Source organism: Rhinatrema bivittatum, chromosome 6, assembly GCF_901001135.1.
Source record: "Rhinatrema bivittatum chromosome 6, aRhiBiv1.1, whole genome shotgun sequence".
In the NCBI taxonomy this organism is placed as follows: domain Eukaryota; kingdom Metazoa; phylum Chordata; class Amphibia; order Gymnophiona; family Rhinatrematidae; genus Rhinatrema; species Rhinatrema bivittatum.
In genome coordinates this window covers 178,094,169-178,110,878 of record NC_042620.1, presented here as the reverse complement: position 1 = coordinate 178,110,878, position 16,710 = coordinate 178,094,169, and the positions used below count along the sequence as shown (strand labels likewise).

General features: G+C 46.4%; 1 protein-coding gene across 5 annotated transcripts in view; it reads right to left on the bottom strand.

Moving 5' to 3' along the window:
- VPS8 (VPS8 subunit of CORVET complex) overlaps positions 1-16,710 on the bottom strand; it is an 818,099-nt gene that overhangs the window by 574,039 nt on the left and 227,350 nt on the right. The gene's annotated exons all lie outside the window — the stretch shown is intronic.

Sequence of the window (16,710 nt, the reverse complement as noted above, 5' to 3'; positions counted from 1 at the left end):
ATGAGGAAATAACGGGAGTAGAATCCTCTGCCCTGTTGAGTCCGGGGCACCAGTTCTACGGCTCTGGCTCTCAGAAGGGTGGATAATTCTGCTTGCAGATGAATGATGTGATTTTCGTTTAGCGAAATAGGCCTTGGAGGAGAGTCTCTTGGAATCAAGAGGAAATTGAGTTGGTAACCTCATGATATTATTGAGAGTACCCATTGGTCTGTTGTTAACTGGAACCAATGATTGTAAAAGAAGGAAACTCGATCTCCTACTGGCAAGCTTGGGTTGGGATTGTGGAGATGGCTGTTGCTTTCTGGTACCCGCCTCAAAAACCTGCAGCTGGTCCTGTCTGCGGTGGTGGTTGAGGCCTAGTGGTTCTAGGCTGTCTGGGTTGAAATCTTTGCTGTGGACGAGAAGATCTACCCCTGGATGCCAGTGGATAATATCTTCTCGGCCTGTAGAATGGTTTTCTGGCTTCTTTTCTTGGTGGACGGCGGGAAGCTGACGAGGAAGAGTCTTGCGGGACCGCCGATAGTTGGCGCAATGTCTCTGTGTGTTCTTTAAGTTGGACCACTGCGTCCTGTACCTTTGACCCAAACAGGTTGTCGCCCACACATGGCAAGTCTACCAGCTTATCCTGGACCTCAGGCCGGAGGTCAGAGGCTTTTAGCTAGGCCCAGCAGCATGCACTGATTCCTGAAGCAGCAACTCTTGAGGATGTTTCGAAGCTGTCGTAAGCTGCACAGACTTCATGCTTCTAGTCCTTTATGAATAATTGTTTGAGCTGCATCCTGGTACCGTTGAGGTAGGGAATCGTGAGTTCCTGCATTTGCTTCCATAGTTTCCTCTGGTATTGCGTCATATAGAGTTGGTAAGATGCTATCCTGGAGTTAAGCAAAGCTCCTTGGAATACCTTTCTCCCTACAGAGTCCAGGAATCGATGATCCTTCCCTGGTGGAGCAGAGGAATGAGGTTGTACTCTTTTGGATTTTTTCTGAGCCGATTCAATTACTACAGATTGATGTGGTAACTGTGACTTTTGGTAACCAGGAACATGTTGGACAAGATATGTAGTGTCCATTCTTTTATTAATTGGTGGGACGAAACATGGATGTTCCCAAAGCCTGTGTTGTAATTCCATGAGTACTTCATGGATAGGAATGGCCTTCTTTGGTGGATCCACAAACTGTAGGACTTCCAAAGTCTGCTGCCTTGTATCTTCCTCAGTCACTAATTTGAAATAGATTGTGTCTGCCATATCTTTAATGAAAGTAGTGAAGGACAAGTCTTCTGGTGGAGACTTTTTCCTTCCTTCAGGAGGAGAAGGCTCAGACATGAAGCTTTCTGATGAAGAATCTGTATTTTTCTCCTCCCATGAGTCGTATGGCACTTGTTTGGAAGGAGAAGTAGGAGAAGACCCCAGTGGAAGTGATGGAACCACTGGTGTGAAGAGTCCTGAAGGTCCTGGTTGAGGATCAAGAGGGCCTTGTCCAGGAATGTCTCCTAGTCCTACAGGCTTACTAGGAAGAGGGTGCGGTGAGATGGCACAGACGAGAGCACTGAGTCTATCCATTAGCATTTGAAATATTGAGAATTCCGGTTGTCCTGGAGCCCCAAGCGAGGGTACTGGCATCAGAAATGCAGATGGGATGGGCATCGGTGCTTGTCTTATCCTCGGGGATGGCCCCGGCATTGGTGCGGGCACCGGCATAGACAATGGTGTTGGCGTCTGTGTCAATGGTTGATGTCCCTGAAGTGCTTCACGCACCGCCTGGCGGATGAACCCGCTCAGTTCCTCCGTAATAGCTGATGCAGGCAGAACAGCTATACGTGGTGGCGGTGGAGGCATCATCAGCCTTACCACAGGGCCCTGTGAAGGCTCGATGTCCGGCACCTCGATGGATGGAGAACGCCTCGGTGTCGAACGCCTCGGTGTATCTTGTAGTCGAGGCCGCTTGGCTGTAGACTTCTCCAGGGATAGCAGAGATTCCGGAATCGAAGCATGCCGATGGCGATGTTTAGATCGGTGCTCCGTGGCTTTTTCAAGGCCCGATGCCAAGCTTTAATGATGCTGCAGATAGGGTCGGTGACGACCGGTCCCCTGAACCCTCCAGATGACGTTTTTTAAGGATTATCCTTTTCGAAGCTACGGTTGGAGATGACTGAGTGGACGTCGATGTGAAAGGTAACAGTTGGATGTGAAACAAATGTTCCATTTTTTCTTGCCGTGCTTTCCGACCTTTGGCGGTCATTTTTGCACATTTTGTGCAGGATGAAACATCATGGGACTGACCCAAACAGAGAACACACTCAAGGTGTGGATCCATAATCGACATCGTGCGATTACATTTGGGGCATTTTTTAAAGCCTGTAGCCATGATCACAACAACAGCCGTCGATGGATTTGTGAATAAAAGTTGTGGAAACTCGAAAAGAGTCGGAAGGGATGTTGTACTCACCGGCCGATGGTAAAGAGAGACCCCGATGTGGGAGAGAAAAAATAAAATTTTAATCTGATTTTTAGTCAGAAATTGTGTGAAGAATTTCACACAGGGCTCCTGCTCCGCGATGCTGAAAACAGCGCAAAAAAACGAAGACTGAACTAAAATAGCACCGCATTTATTTTTGTGCCCATTGGCACCGGGCCGGTGCTTGTTGGTCATGGTTGTCGCTGGAAGCAGCCTGTAGCTTGGTATTCAACCATCTGTGAGGGCTACCATACTGCTTGTCCTAGAAGAAAGCAGAGTTGCTTACCTGAATTCTATGTTACAAGACTGAAGCGGGACCTCGCATGGACGCGCAGATAGTGGCATGTTGGCTATGCTCACTGTGCCAGTCAAAGTTCTAGAAACTTTGACAAGTTTTTTGTGCTGGGCTCCATCTGATGCACCGTAACATAAGGAGACAGCTTGAACCCAAACAATGGATCCTAGGTAGGGACAGTTGGGTTTAAGCCTGGAACAGTTTGCGAAGGACAAATTGGCCGAAGCTACTGTCCTGCAGACCATCCTTGTCCAAGCAGTAGAGGGCCGCAAATGTGTATAGAGAACTCGTCGCAGGCTGGCAAATTTTGGCAATGGGAACAGCCCGCAAGTGGGCTACTGAAGCTGCCATAGCCCTCACAGAGTGAGCCTTAACCTGGCCCTCAAGCTGAAGGCCCGCTTGTGCATAGCAGAAGGAGATAGATTCTGCTAGCCAATTGGACAGAGCTTGTTTGCCCACTACAACTCCTAATCTATTCTTGTCAAAAGATATGAAGAGTTGAGTGGATTGCCTGTGGCCTGCTGTGCGTTCTAAATAAAAAGCTAAGGCCCTCTTGCAATCCAACGTGCGTAGAGTCCGTTTGCCCTGGTGTGAATGGGGCCTCGGAAAAAAGGGGGTAGAACAAGACTGATTGAGGTGAAAAATCAGTCACCATCTTAGGCAGGAACTTGGGATGCATCCGCAGGACCACATTGTACTGAAAGAATTTCGTGTAGGGTGGACATGTAACCAGAGCCTGAAGCTCACTAACTCTCTGAGCCAAAGTGACCACCACCAGGACGAGGACCTTCCAAGTGAGGAACTTCAGGTCGCAGGAGCGCATAGGCTTGAAAGGATCTTGCATGAGCCACACTAACACAACATTGAGGTCCTAGGACACAACAGGAGGCCAGAGGTGGGGCTTCAATTAAAGCAGGACCTGCATAAACGCATAAAACGTCCTACTATGGGCTGCACAGAGATGGGTGTGCCAGCAACACTCTGATGGTAAGCACTAATGGAGCTAAGTGGACCCTGACCGATGCAGTTTTCAGCCCAGCCTCGGAGAGGTGCCACAAGTAGTCCAACAACTTCAGAGTGTGGCAGGTGAATGGATCTAAGCCATAATTTTCACCCCAGATGGAGAACATCCTCCACTTCAGTCAATAAGACTTCCTGATGGAAAGTTTCCTGGAAGCTACCAGCATCTTAGTCACGCCGTCAGATAGGTCCAGGGGATGCAAGACTAAGCGCTCAACATCCAGGCCGTTAACGCTAATGCTCAGAGGTTTGGATGGGGCAGTCTACCCGGATCCTGCATTATCAGATCAGGTGCGGTTCCCAGACTGATAGGCTCTCTGACCGACAGGTCCTGAAGAAGCGGGAACCAGACCTGTCTGGGCCAGTACAGGGCCACGAGAATCATGGTCCCTGGTCTTGCTGAAGCTGCAAGAGAGTCTTTATGACCAGCAGAAGAGGAGGTGGAATGCCGAAACTACTTTAGGGAGAAAAGAAGGAACCGTCCTCAGCGAAACCCCTTCAGGCGTGAAACGAAGGTATGGTTCACGACAGAATAGGGCCTACAGCTCAGAAATACGTCTTGCTGAACTGATTGCCACGAGAAAAATGGTCTTGAGAGTGACGTCCTTGATGGTAGCCGTGCTTAGAGGTTCGAACGGCGAACCACAGAGGACTCGGAGCACCAGATTCAGATTCCACGACGGACAAGGTGGGCGAATCGGAGGCTTCAAGTGTTTCACTCCTTTAAGGAAACGGGAGCCATCGGGATGCGAGGACAGAAACTCTTTATTTCCACTGCGAAGAAAAGCCCCCAAGGCCGCCACCTGAACCCGAAGAGAATTGTAAGCAAGACCCAAATCCAAACCTGCCTGCAAGAAGGAAAGGACTTGTGACACTGAGGCCTGCATGGGAAGAATGTCATTCGCTCCACACCAATCCTCAAAGACCTTCCAGACTCGAACATAGGTAACAGAGGTGGACATCTTACGTGCATTCAGTAGCGTTGAAATAACCGGCTCCGGATAACCGCGCCTCCTCGACTGACGCCTCTCAAAAGCCAGGCCGCAAGACAGAAGCGATCTGCCTCCTTGAAAAATATTGGTCCCTGGCGTAGAAGATGTGGCAGCTGACCGAGACGAAGGGGACCCTCCACCGTAAAATTGCGCAGATCCGCGAACCACGGTCGTCGGGACCACTCTGTCGCCACAAGGATTACCGGCCCTTGGTGTGCCTCTATCCTGCGGATGACCTTGCCCACGAGGGGCCATGGCGGGAAAACATATAGGAGACAGTGGCGCGGCCAGGGCAGGACCAGCGCGTCCACGCCCTCGGTGCCGCGCTCCCGCCTGCGGCTGAAGAAGCGGGCGGCCTTAGCATTTCCGGCGGTTGCCATTAGGTCTACGTGCGGTGTCCCCCATCGCCGTACTATTATTCGCATCGTCTGCTGCGAGAGCTCCCACTCTCCGGGATCCAAGTTTTGTCGGCTGAGAAAGTCCGCCTGTATGTTGTCCCCTCCCGCTATATGCGAGGCCGCTAGTCGTTGGAGGTGAAGCTCTGCCCACTCCATCAATTTGTCGGTTTCCAGAGAGACCAACCGACTTCTCGTGCCTCCCTGGCGATTGATGTACGCCACTGTAGTTGCATTGTGCGATAGCACCCTGACTGCTTGATGGCGTACTATGGGGAAGAAACCCTGTAACGCCAGACGGATCGCACTGGTCTCCAAGCGGTTGATGGGCCACTTCGACTGTTCCTCCGTCCATCAACCCTGGATTGAGCTGTCCCGACAGACCGCTCCCCAGCCTGTGAGGCTGGCGTCCGTGGTAATAATCACCCAATCCGGGTCCTCCAGCGACACCCCCTGAGCTAGGTGCCGCGGTTCCAGCCACCAATGGAGACTGATGAAGGTTCCTCTCGGAATCGGAAGGGTTGCCTGGAAATCTCTCGACACCTGCTGCCACCAGGAGAGTAGGGATCTCTGCAGAGGCCTCAGATGCGCAAATGCCCAAGGAACCAGATCGATGGTCGAGGCCATGGTCCCCAGTACCTGCAGGTAGTCCCAGGCAGTGGGCGTCTCGAGCGCCATAAATCCTTGAATCTGCTGATGCAGAGAATGAGCTCTGTCCGGATGCAGAAAAAAACCCTGGCATTCTTGCTGTCGAAGTGAGCTCCCAGAAAATCCAATAACTGGGACGGGACCAGGCTGCTCTTGGTGAAGTTGACAATCCATCCCAGAGATTGGAGAATTTGTACCACTCTGTCGATTGCGAGGATACACTGCGCTCGTGACTTTGCACGAATGAGCCAATCGTCTAGGTAAGGATGCACAAGGATGCCTTCCTTGCGCAAGGTTGCCGCCACTACCACCATGATCTTCGTGAAAACCCGTGGAGCTGTGGCCAGGCCAAAGGGAAGAGCGCAAAATTGGAAGTGTTGACCCAAAATTTTGAAGCGTAGGTAATGCTGATGAGCTTGACAAATTGGTATGTGGAGATATGCCTCCGTGAGATCCAACGAAGCCAAGAATTCTCCCGGCTGAACTGCCGCTAACACTGAACGGAGTGTCTCCATGCGGAAACGAGGGACTCTGAGGGACCGGTTGACCTGCTTGAGGTCCAGGATAGGACAAAAAGTACCTTCCTTCTTGGGAACCACAAAGTAGATTGAATAATGCCCCCGGCCCAGTTCGGCAGCTGGCACCGGCACTATGGCCCCCAATTGAAGGAAATGATTGAGGGTCTGCCGCACGGCTCCCTGTTTGATTAAGGACCCGCAAGGGGAAAACAGGAACCGGTCCCGAGGAGCGCAAACAAAATCCAAAGCGTAACCGCATCTTAGAATATCCAGAACCCATTGATCCGACGTGATTTGGACCCACTATTCGTAGAAGAGAGCAAGGTGACCCCCCCAGTCGAGGGACCACCTCGCGGGTCCGTCTGGCATCATTGGGTAGATTTAGCGGATGTACCAGCACCCTGCGCTTCCTTACCCTGGCGGCGCCCACGAAAGGGCCGGTTCCAGGAGTGCGAACGAGTAGAGGGAGCCCGAGGTGGCTGTTGCCTCTGAGGACGTGCTCTCCGCTGGTTACGATAACGGTTTCTGGAGTAATTATATTATCTTGACGAATGGGGTCGATCTTCGGGCAACTTGTGCACCGCGTTCTCATTAAGGGACTTGATAATCTGATCCAAGTCTTCGAAGAGGCATCAGCCGACCAATTGCGAAGCAAAAGGAGCCGACGCGCTGAGACCGCCGCCACCATGGTTCGGGCTAGGACCCTTAAAAGATCATATAAAGCATCCGCTCCATAGGCAACCACGGCTTCCAGTCTGTCCGCCTGGTGAGCCTCAGCGTCTGGTAAGGACTGGGAGGTGAGAAGCTGCTGCACCCACCGAAGACCTGCTCGCTGTGCGAGGGAACTACAGATAGCCGCCCGCATCCCTAAAGCCGAGACCTCAAAGATACGCTTGAGGTAAACCTCCAGCTTCCGATCCTGCATATCCTTCAACGCCGTCCCTCCAGTGACAGGAATAGTGGTATGCTTTGTGACCGCTGATACCGCAGAATCTACGGCGGGAACTTTGAGAATTTCCAAAAAATCGGCCAGCAGAGGATACAATTTTTTTTCCATGGCTCTACCGACCCCAAGGTTGGCCTCTGGGGAATCCCATTCCCGAGTGATCAACTGCAAGATCTTGTGATGAGTGGGAAAAGACTTGGCTAGAAGCTGCAGTCCTGCTCGGAGGGGGTCCCCCTTCTTGAGAGCTGGGTCAGGCCCCACCGGTTCTGGAGGGGGATCAATATCCATTTCCTGGAGGATGTAGGGAATGAGGTCATCTAACTCCGCCGCTTGGAAGATGCGGAGGACCCTAGGGTCGTCGCCCTCCACCTGGGCCGCCAAGGTGGGGTTGTCCACGTCAGGGTCCTGGGATTGTCCTTCCCCCGACGAAGTCTGTATTATCGATGGAGTCCCGGTAGGGCCAAGAGATGTCCCCATTCCCCCGCCTACTAAAGGGGGGCGAGCCTGAGGGAGGGTCCCTCCCAGGAGGGGGGCAGGACATGGTATCTTGGGGGGAGAGGGTCCCCAGATCCCAAAGGTCATGTCTCTGCTCTGAAGAAAAGCCCTGTGCATCAGGACTATGAATTCAGGGGAAAAGGCCTGGCATCCTGAGGGGTCACCCCCCGAGGGATCCCCCCTCTGCCTATCAGGATTAGACTCGGAGTAAGGGTCCAAAACGGGCCTAGAAGTGGAGAACGGATTATCTGTGTCCTCCTCAGAAAGCGCGGCATCAGAATCTTGCAACAAAATGGCCGCCGTTCCCGCGTTGAGAGGGAACGGGGCCTGGCGCTTCCTTCCCACGCGGTCTGCAGCTCGAATGTCCTTGCTAGTAGCTGGCGCACATTCCCCCTCGGGGAAACAGCCTGAGCACAGACCCTCTTCAGAAAATAATCCGGCCGTGTCGGAGCCCTCACAAGGCGCCGTGGACTGCATCGCTGCAGGGAGAGAGATAGAGGGGAGGGAGGCTCTACAGGTGGCTCGCGCCTAAAATGAGCGCCGACCCAGCAACAGACGCTTGCCGCGGTCCCCCACCGACCTAAAGAAGAACAGACGGGGAATTAACCTCCCAACAGCAGGCGGCCCCGGGGAATAGTGCTTCGCAGGGCCGCAGGTCGGGACGTAGGTCGCTCCCGAAAAGGGAGGGGGGAAAACCTGGGTCAGGAGGGAGAGGCCGGCACTACAGACTTTCACCTCAGAGAGCCGAACGGAGTCCAAAAATTGCAGTCTTCTGCTGAAAAAGAAGATGAAACAAAAATACACTTACCCCAACTGAGCCCTCAGTGAGGAAAATGAGAAAAGAAAGAAAACAGGCAACAGCTTGTCAGCAAGTCACCAGGCTATAGAGCGATGAGCCAGCACCAGCAGAGAACTCTCCCCCTGCTGTAAGAGGAGCCTTAGCAAAGTGACCTAAACTGTAAATTTAAAACTTCCTTTTTTTTTTTTTTTTTTTTTTTTTTAAACTTGATCCCCCTGAGGAGGTAGCCCTAAGCTAACAAGCTGGGGACCACAAGTCCCCTGCTCACATCTGCTGGAGTCAGAACGTTACTGAGAGCTGTTACAGGGGAGGCGTGGTTATATGGGTCCTCCCCTGGGAATTTTGTGTTCTGACTCCATCTGCTGGACATGGAACATAACCCACCGTCTAGAATGATCCTGGTATGTACAAGGAAGAAGAGGATATGCTGCTTGAGTTCTATTAACACCATGTAGATCTAATGAAGCCAGTTCCCTGAAAAGTAATTGCAAGCTCCAGAGAGGTTATGCCAGCTAATTCAAATGGAATCCTCCTGAGCTGGAGGCCTGCACTAAACAATCTTGTAGTGAGTGCCAGAGTTATTCGCTATTTATTACTGGTGAATCTCAGCAGATGAGACAGAATGCATGGGTTCAATGATGATCAACACTGGAGTTAGTTTACCATTTTTCTAGTGAACTAGCTTCTCAGGACGTGACAAATTCTAAAAACATCATCTAACCCTTTCTGATGAGATACAATATCACTGTGTTGTATGTTTGTGAAAAATAAAATAATTGGACTCAATTGGAGTGTCCCATCTGCTCACACGCAAGAGAAGTGCAGAGGTAACCAGCAGAAGAGAGAACACCTAAAGTCCATCCCCTTAAACTGCAAAGTTCCACAGAAGATAGCGAGAATGCAGGTTACTTTTTCATTTATTTCTATGCTACCTTTGTATTAGGTCATCAGTTTCATGTTTCTAAACCTGCAATTTTTCACAAATGATAATTTGGTTTTACATAATCCCTTTCATTTACAGCATCCCACCATGCTTTACAATTTGCTATTTAGAACACACATATGCAGCTATTTCTAGCACACGATTTGTTTCTGGCTTCCCCTCCACACAGGACTGCATGAAAGTTTCCAACAGACAGTAGAAAGACAGAATGCTGTGATTAGTGTTATCATCCAATTACAGCTGGGTAAAATGATGAACAGTGTGATAATATGACTTGCCCAAGGTCACACAATCAGAGAAAGAGATTTGAACTTGAATCTTCACAGTTCTACTGACTTGCAGTTCAATATTTTAACTATATCTCCTCCCATAATGAAAATAACTTTTTCCACTTGAAATATTTTTGCTCTGATGATTTTAAATCTTACAGAAATTTCTCAGAATTGACCTTCATAGCCTAAAATTATCTTGCTTGCCAGACATAAACATGCCTAACACAATACTAATCTACGAAGGTGGTGTTGGCTCATATGAAGGCAGTTTATGATACTTTTCCAGGCAGCTCAACTGCTCTTTACCCACTATCACTGCTGCCATACCAGCCAAGGATAAGAAAACCTCTGCCACTGCAAGATAAATGACAACCTGACATTAAGAGATAAATAGTAATACATCACCTTCAACCACAATGTACAAAGCACAATGAGAAACCATTATATTATAAATCAGCTCTTCAGCATCTTTGGTAAAGGGTACTTTTTACTCTGGAAATGTAAAACACACTTTGACATACTCTGCAAACAGCTGAAAAATATGAGACTTAAATTCATAGTGGTTTTTTAGCAACATTTCTGTCCATTTATTGAAGTTCTACCAGGCTTTTATTCCATTATTCTAAGTGCTTCAGAAAAGAGAACACCACAAATCCTTATTCTTGTATATTTTCTAATATTATTTATTTATTTATTTTTAGATTTTTATATACCGGTGTTCCTGTATTAAAATACAGATCACATCGGTTTACATTGAAACATAAAAATTATGCCAAGAGGCGGTACATATAACAAGGTTATAGAACTTGGAAAACATGGAAAACAGATTCGAATAATAACACTGATAAACTTGCAAAGTCTCTGAGAAATCAAATCATAAAATAAGGCGTAATTGTCTAAGATAAATGTGATCTGCAAAAGGGATTGCGATGGTGAGAAAATCTTGATAGCTGGAGGTAAAAATAATCAAAGTTCTGGAAAAGCTTGGCTAAAGAGCCAGGTTTTAATTTTTTTAATATTACAGCAGCTACCTGGACATATTCTCCATGCTATGTACTGTTTGACAGTCTATGCTTTTTATTTGGTGGTGTACTTATCTAAGCTTCTACTACTATATACAACAATTGTAACAGCAGCATGCCTCATTGTTTTTCAAAATGTATCTTATATGTGTATGTATTTCTACAAAAATGTTTTACAAATATTATATAATACAAAGAATGCACAAGCATATTACCAATCCCTTACCTCTGGAAGGAAGCAAGAGATACAGAAATTCAATTAGCTGATTTAATGGGATGAAAGGAAGAAAAAGAGCAAGAGATCACAAACTGACACTTAAGTATCTAATCAGGCAACAGATAGGATAAACTAGCACAGCTTAATTAAGGCAAATACCTAAAATCACCAGGCAAGAAACCAATTTAATTAGCGCCTGCCCTTGAAACCCCAATTTTCTTCTGTCTCCTGTATAGTCAGGCATCACAATCATTGCCGAGAAAACTAAAACCTTCCTGCAGAGATGATTTTAAAATGGATTAAAGTGTAAAATCTCCAATGAAACCAATCAAGTTAACCTATTACAAATTAGAATGCAAAGTACTGAACAACCTTACATAATCATGTCCTTGCCGTGCTTCTCCCTACACCAAATGACCACAGCCATTCCGTGTACCTAATAAACACACCTGTATCTCCCTATACACCTCAAACACAGATCTGCTGTGCCTCTTTGTACACCTAATAATCACAGCTGTGCATTTAATAACTGGGGCAGCCAAACACCCCCCCCCAGGATTCTCTCCCCTTCTTATGAACCATTAACACAACATAATACAGATAACCATAACACTACTGAATTGGATGTAATGCCCGCAGCTGTTTATTAGATGTCCTAACACAGAGATCTAATTGGGTGCAGAGTCTTGGTAATCTGTTGACACTCTTGCAGACTAGGTGCCCATTGCTGCATGCCTTCGCCCTAGCAGTTCTCTCCAATGTCTCGCATCCTGCGAGCCTTGTTAGATGTTATTGTCCTGGAGAGAGCCTTCGGAAGCCACCATGCAGCAAGCCTACTGGTACCTCTCCACGGTCTGTATTCATCAGGCATGGTGCGCGAGCCCTGTCTCCAGGCCTAACATCTTTCTTTTCAGCAACCAGTCAGTTTTTGTGGTAAGAGGCCTAAGCCATCATTTTATGTTGGCACTTCCCTGCTACCTCTCTCCACATAATTGTCCTATAATTTTGGACTCGGCCACCCACCATAGGCGTTTTTTGCCAGATGCAGGCTGATCATGTCATAAGACGATTGCATCAGGCGAAAACGTCCCCCAAATAAGCTTCAGTTTTCCATCCAAATAAAGAACTTCTCTCCATAACACATGTAGGAATAAATTGTTACCCAGACTGGATAGGTGAACACTGTTCCTATGGTATAGGTCCTGGCATTAAACATCTGCTCATTCATGACAAACATGATAGCCCCCTTTTTTGCACACTGCTTTGGCCACTTAACAGTTGAACTTACCACAATATCACCACCTGCTGCTTCCTGCCGTCTAATAACGGTGAAAGATATCTGATTAGCATATAGCCGTACCGGGCCAATCGACGGACAAATGGCCCAGATCGACTATGTTGTTATTCATTAATGCCAACCCAATACCTTTATTGAGGTCATTACTTCCCAAATCAACAATGATTAGGTCCAATGGAGCATGGATTTTAGTCTATGACCACAGCAAGGACAATAACTGACCTCAACGCATGCCTCCTTTCCTGAGCCATCTGACCTTCCAGCCTCTGACAGTCCCAAGTCTTGGCCAAATTTTCCTTGCTTGGTCCATCTTTCTGCTCGAGTGATGAAGGAATGGCCCACTATCCAAATAGCTTGGTATCCACTATTTTTATTTATTTAGATTTATATTCCACTTTTCGCACTTTTTTTCAGCGCTTCAAAGTGGATTACATTCAGGTACTGTAGGTATTTCCCTATCCCCAGAGGGCTTACAATCTAAGTTTGTACCTGAGGCAATGGAGGGTAAAGTGACTTGCCCAAGATCACAAGGAGCAATAGCAGGACTCTAGGAGGGAAGTGGCACACATCAGTAATTCTCAATAAAAACTGAATCATGTGCCAGCGCTGGAGAACTATCACCATGTCTGATGTATGAGGCATACGCTTTTGACCGCCATCATCCCAATTTCTGTATGGCAGATTTAGGGAGACCCATAATGGCAGCACAAGATGAAGCATCAATGTGAAATGAATGGGTCTCAAAGCCATTGCTTTCCAAACCTGCCGCTTTCATAGCTTTTTTTAAACACTAATACAAACTGGTATCTTCTTAGTGGGGAGAAGTCCTGGTGCGACAATAGCAAGCCTGACACTTTGGGGTTGTATTGTGTCATGGTTTTAACCAGACATGTTACAATATTGGGAACTGATGCTAGGGTAATGCTATGGCCTCACACCATTTGGTCAGACTTTGATTGCTTGATATATAGCACTAATTTGTATCCAGTGATTTTTATATCGGTTCCTCTCAGTCCTCTCAACTGCTTGGCTGTACACAATGGTGCAGTGAATTTGCTAATTTGTAGTGCGTCAAAGAACGCTAGTGAAAAGTTGGCATGGAACAAAGTGGTTTCAAAGGTATCTGCAAGAATGCCAGGTAAGGTGTACCATAGTTTTAGCAACTGATCGTGTGTGAGCATCCTTCGAGTGCCAAGGTGGGGCAACGCCTCTCTAGCCCATCCTTGCATTATTTGCTTGATTGGAAAGGACTGTATCCCTTCACCTCCAGATTTCACCTTTGTAAAGAAGGCCAAGGCTGCTAGCTGGAAACGGACCATGTTTCTTGATAGTCCTTGCTGTGTTATATGCATGATGTAATCGATCAGCCTGTCCTCTGGATCCTGGTGCCCATTCCATCCACGGTCACACAGAAACTCTGTCACTTTGTCATAGCTCAGGACATATGCATTCCAGGAGGAGTGAGTCAGTTATCTTAGCAGCATTTCAAGTACAGCTGGGTTCCAAAGGACCATCGCTGGGGTGGTACTGTTGTCCTTCTGCGTATGCCCTCAGAGCCAATTGCCAGAATAGGGACCACTTACAGCAAGAAAGAGAGTCAGCAATTGCGTTGCAAGATCCTGGGACTTGCTTCATGCATGCCATGATGTTACAATACAAGCAACATAGCACCAGTTCCCTACCAGTTCTGGTACTAGAAGACACTTGGCCGTCTGCTTATTGACTGAGTGCACAACTGTTTCATTGTCACCCATTGTTTGCTTTGGAGCACATCCCCCCCATATGTGTAAAGCAACAACAATTGGGAACAACTCAAGGAATGTTATGTTCCTTATCACTGCCTTCTCCGTCAATTCCTTAGGCCATTTTGATGCACACCAAAATTCACCAAAGATGACCCCGAATCCGATGCCCCTGGATGCGTCCGAATACAACTGCATATCGTTGCTAACGGGCAGAGGCAGCCAAGCTGAAATGCTATTAAAGTCCCTGAGAAAGGTCCTCCTTATGCCTAAGTACTCCTTCAAAGGCTTTCCAACTCAAAAGCAATAATAGTCTTGTGATAAGACTGCTGTACTGTTAATCAATCGACAGAGGAAGACCCATTCCATTGGAACGACCCTTACAGCGAAGGCCAAACTATCAATCAGGGACTTCATGTATTTCAGCATGTCTTTTCTGCTCCGCTCTGTAGCCGCTATCAAATTTGCTAATTTGACCAGTTTCACCATGGGTATTTATTTATTTATTTTAGCTACAGTCATTCCAAATAAAGATCACAACGGTTTACAAAAGTAACATGCATATAATTAATCAACACAACATGCATACAATAAATCCGAGATGTTCTAATACGTATTAACTAAAAGTCTACAACTTCAGGCTAGTAGTATAGAAGTTATAATTTAGAAATGTTCACGATAGTCAGTACTTTGTCTTAAGATATTTAAATTCTCTCGTTAACTTATTACTCATTTTTAATTATTATCTTTTGTCCTTCTTGTTATTACCGTTCTCTTCATTCTGGTGTTTTTAAATTAGGTTATATGCATTTTTGAATAGCCATGTTTTACGGTCACGATTAAATCTCTTTCTTTCTGGTATTAGACATAACGTCTCAGGTAGAGAATTCCAAAGCTTTGGACCCACTATGGAACGTGCACAATCTCTTACTTGCATCAGATGGGAACCCCGTATTATAGGCACAGTCAATAGTCCTTTATTTTGAGATCTTACTGTTCGCTGAGGTGTGTATGGTTGTAGTGTCACGCTTATCAGACCAGTGTTACTTAAGTGGATTATTTTGAATATTACCGTTAGTACTTTACAATAAATTCGGGATTGTACTAATAGCCAGTGCAGTGATATCAGCGAGGGAGTGATGTGATCAAATTTCCTTGTTCCTAATAAAATTCTTGCTCAGTCATTTTGTAATATTTGTAATGGTTTTAAGAGACCTGCTGGAAGGTCAAGTAATAGGGAGCTACAGTATCTATGTTTGAGAAAATTAGAGTTTGTAGCACAGTATGGAAGTCCTCTATAATTAGTAAAGGTTTCAACCTATGTAATAAACACTGCTTGAGGCAATCATTGATGATATTGTCATCTGCTAGCATACAAGTTGCTTATTATATAGAATTTTCAGTATATGGGATTTGTATCCTTTTTCCTCTCTTTTTGCTGTATTGATTATTAATTATTTTATATGCATTTTCATAGAAAGGTTTTAATCTATCTGGATACCTAAGTCCCGTACTTGGTCTGAGGGAATAATGTGAAAATTACCCAGGTCTAGAGGTGGAGGTTTAACTATAGAAGGATTTCTACTTAACAAAATGATTTCAGTTTTTTTAGTGTTTAATGTTAGTTTAGTTTAAGTTGAGATACTTGCTGTATTGCTTTCATATAGGTTGAGAGTGTCAATGCCATCTTTTCAAATGATTTCGAGAATTGGATTTAAAACTTATGTCATAAGCAAACAAGAAGAAGGTAATTCCTAAATCCAGCAATAATTAAATAGAGGGAGCATATAAATATTGAACAGTATTACCGAGAGTGCTGAACCTTGAAGGACACCTGTATCAATATGGAAGGTATCAGATATATGATTGCCCAATTTGACTTGGAATATACTTTTAGATAGAAAGGAAGAGAACCATCTGAGAACACTATCCTCAATCCCAATGTTGCTTAGCTGATAGCATAACAGGGTACGGTCCACCGAGTTGAAGGCAGCAGTTAAATCTATTAGCACAAGAAAATAAGTTTCATCAGCGTCAAACCCAAGTAGAACAGAGTCAATTAAAAAAAAAGGTGAAAGAATCCATCTGAAACTGAGAGGGGAGGGGCAGTGAGTGATCCTCAATCGGGAGACCCGCCCCCTCTGACGGACGTTAAACGGCGCCAGAACACAGAGTGCCTGCGCACAGGGATGCCACACACCATCACCACCGGGCTCCCCGAAATAACTAACAGTGATGAGAAAGACAGAAAGAAAGACAAAAAGGTGAAAGAATTTATCTGGAACTGAGAGGGGAGGGGCGGTGAGTGATCCTCGATCAGGAGACCCACCCCCTCTGACGTCACTGAGGACTGTGACGGACATTAAATGGCGCCAGAACACCAGGCATCGCGCGACAAAGAGGCACTCCCTTTTGTGCACCCCTTCGTGCATCCCATAGTGTTAGCCATTCCCAATGTTCTTTTATATCCCTTGTTAACAATCCCCATATTTAAATGTTTAATGTATTTGACAAAGGTAATGCATGAGTTCCTGCAAATTTTGTTTAAATGTCAAATCGAACACCGGTATATAAAAATAAATAAATAAATAAATTTGTGAGATGAGTAAAAAGGTTTGGAGAAGTGCTTACTATTCCCATTTCTGAGAGCATA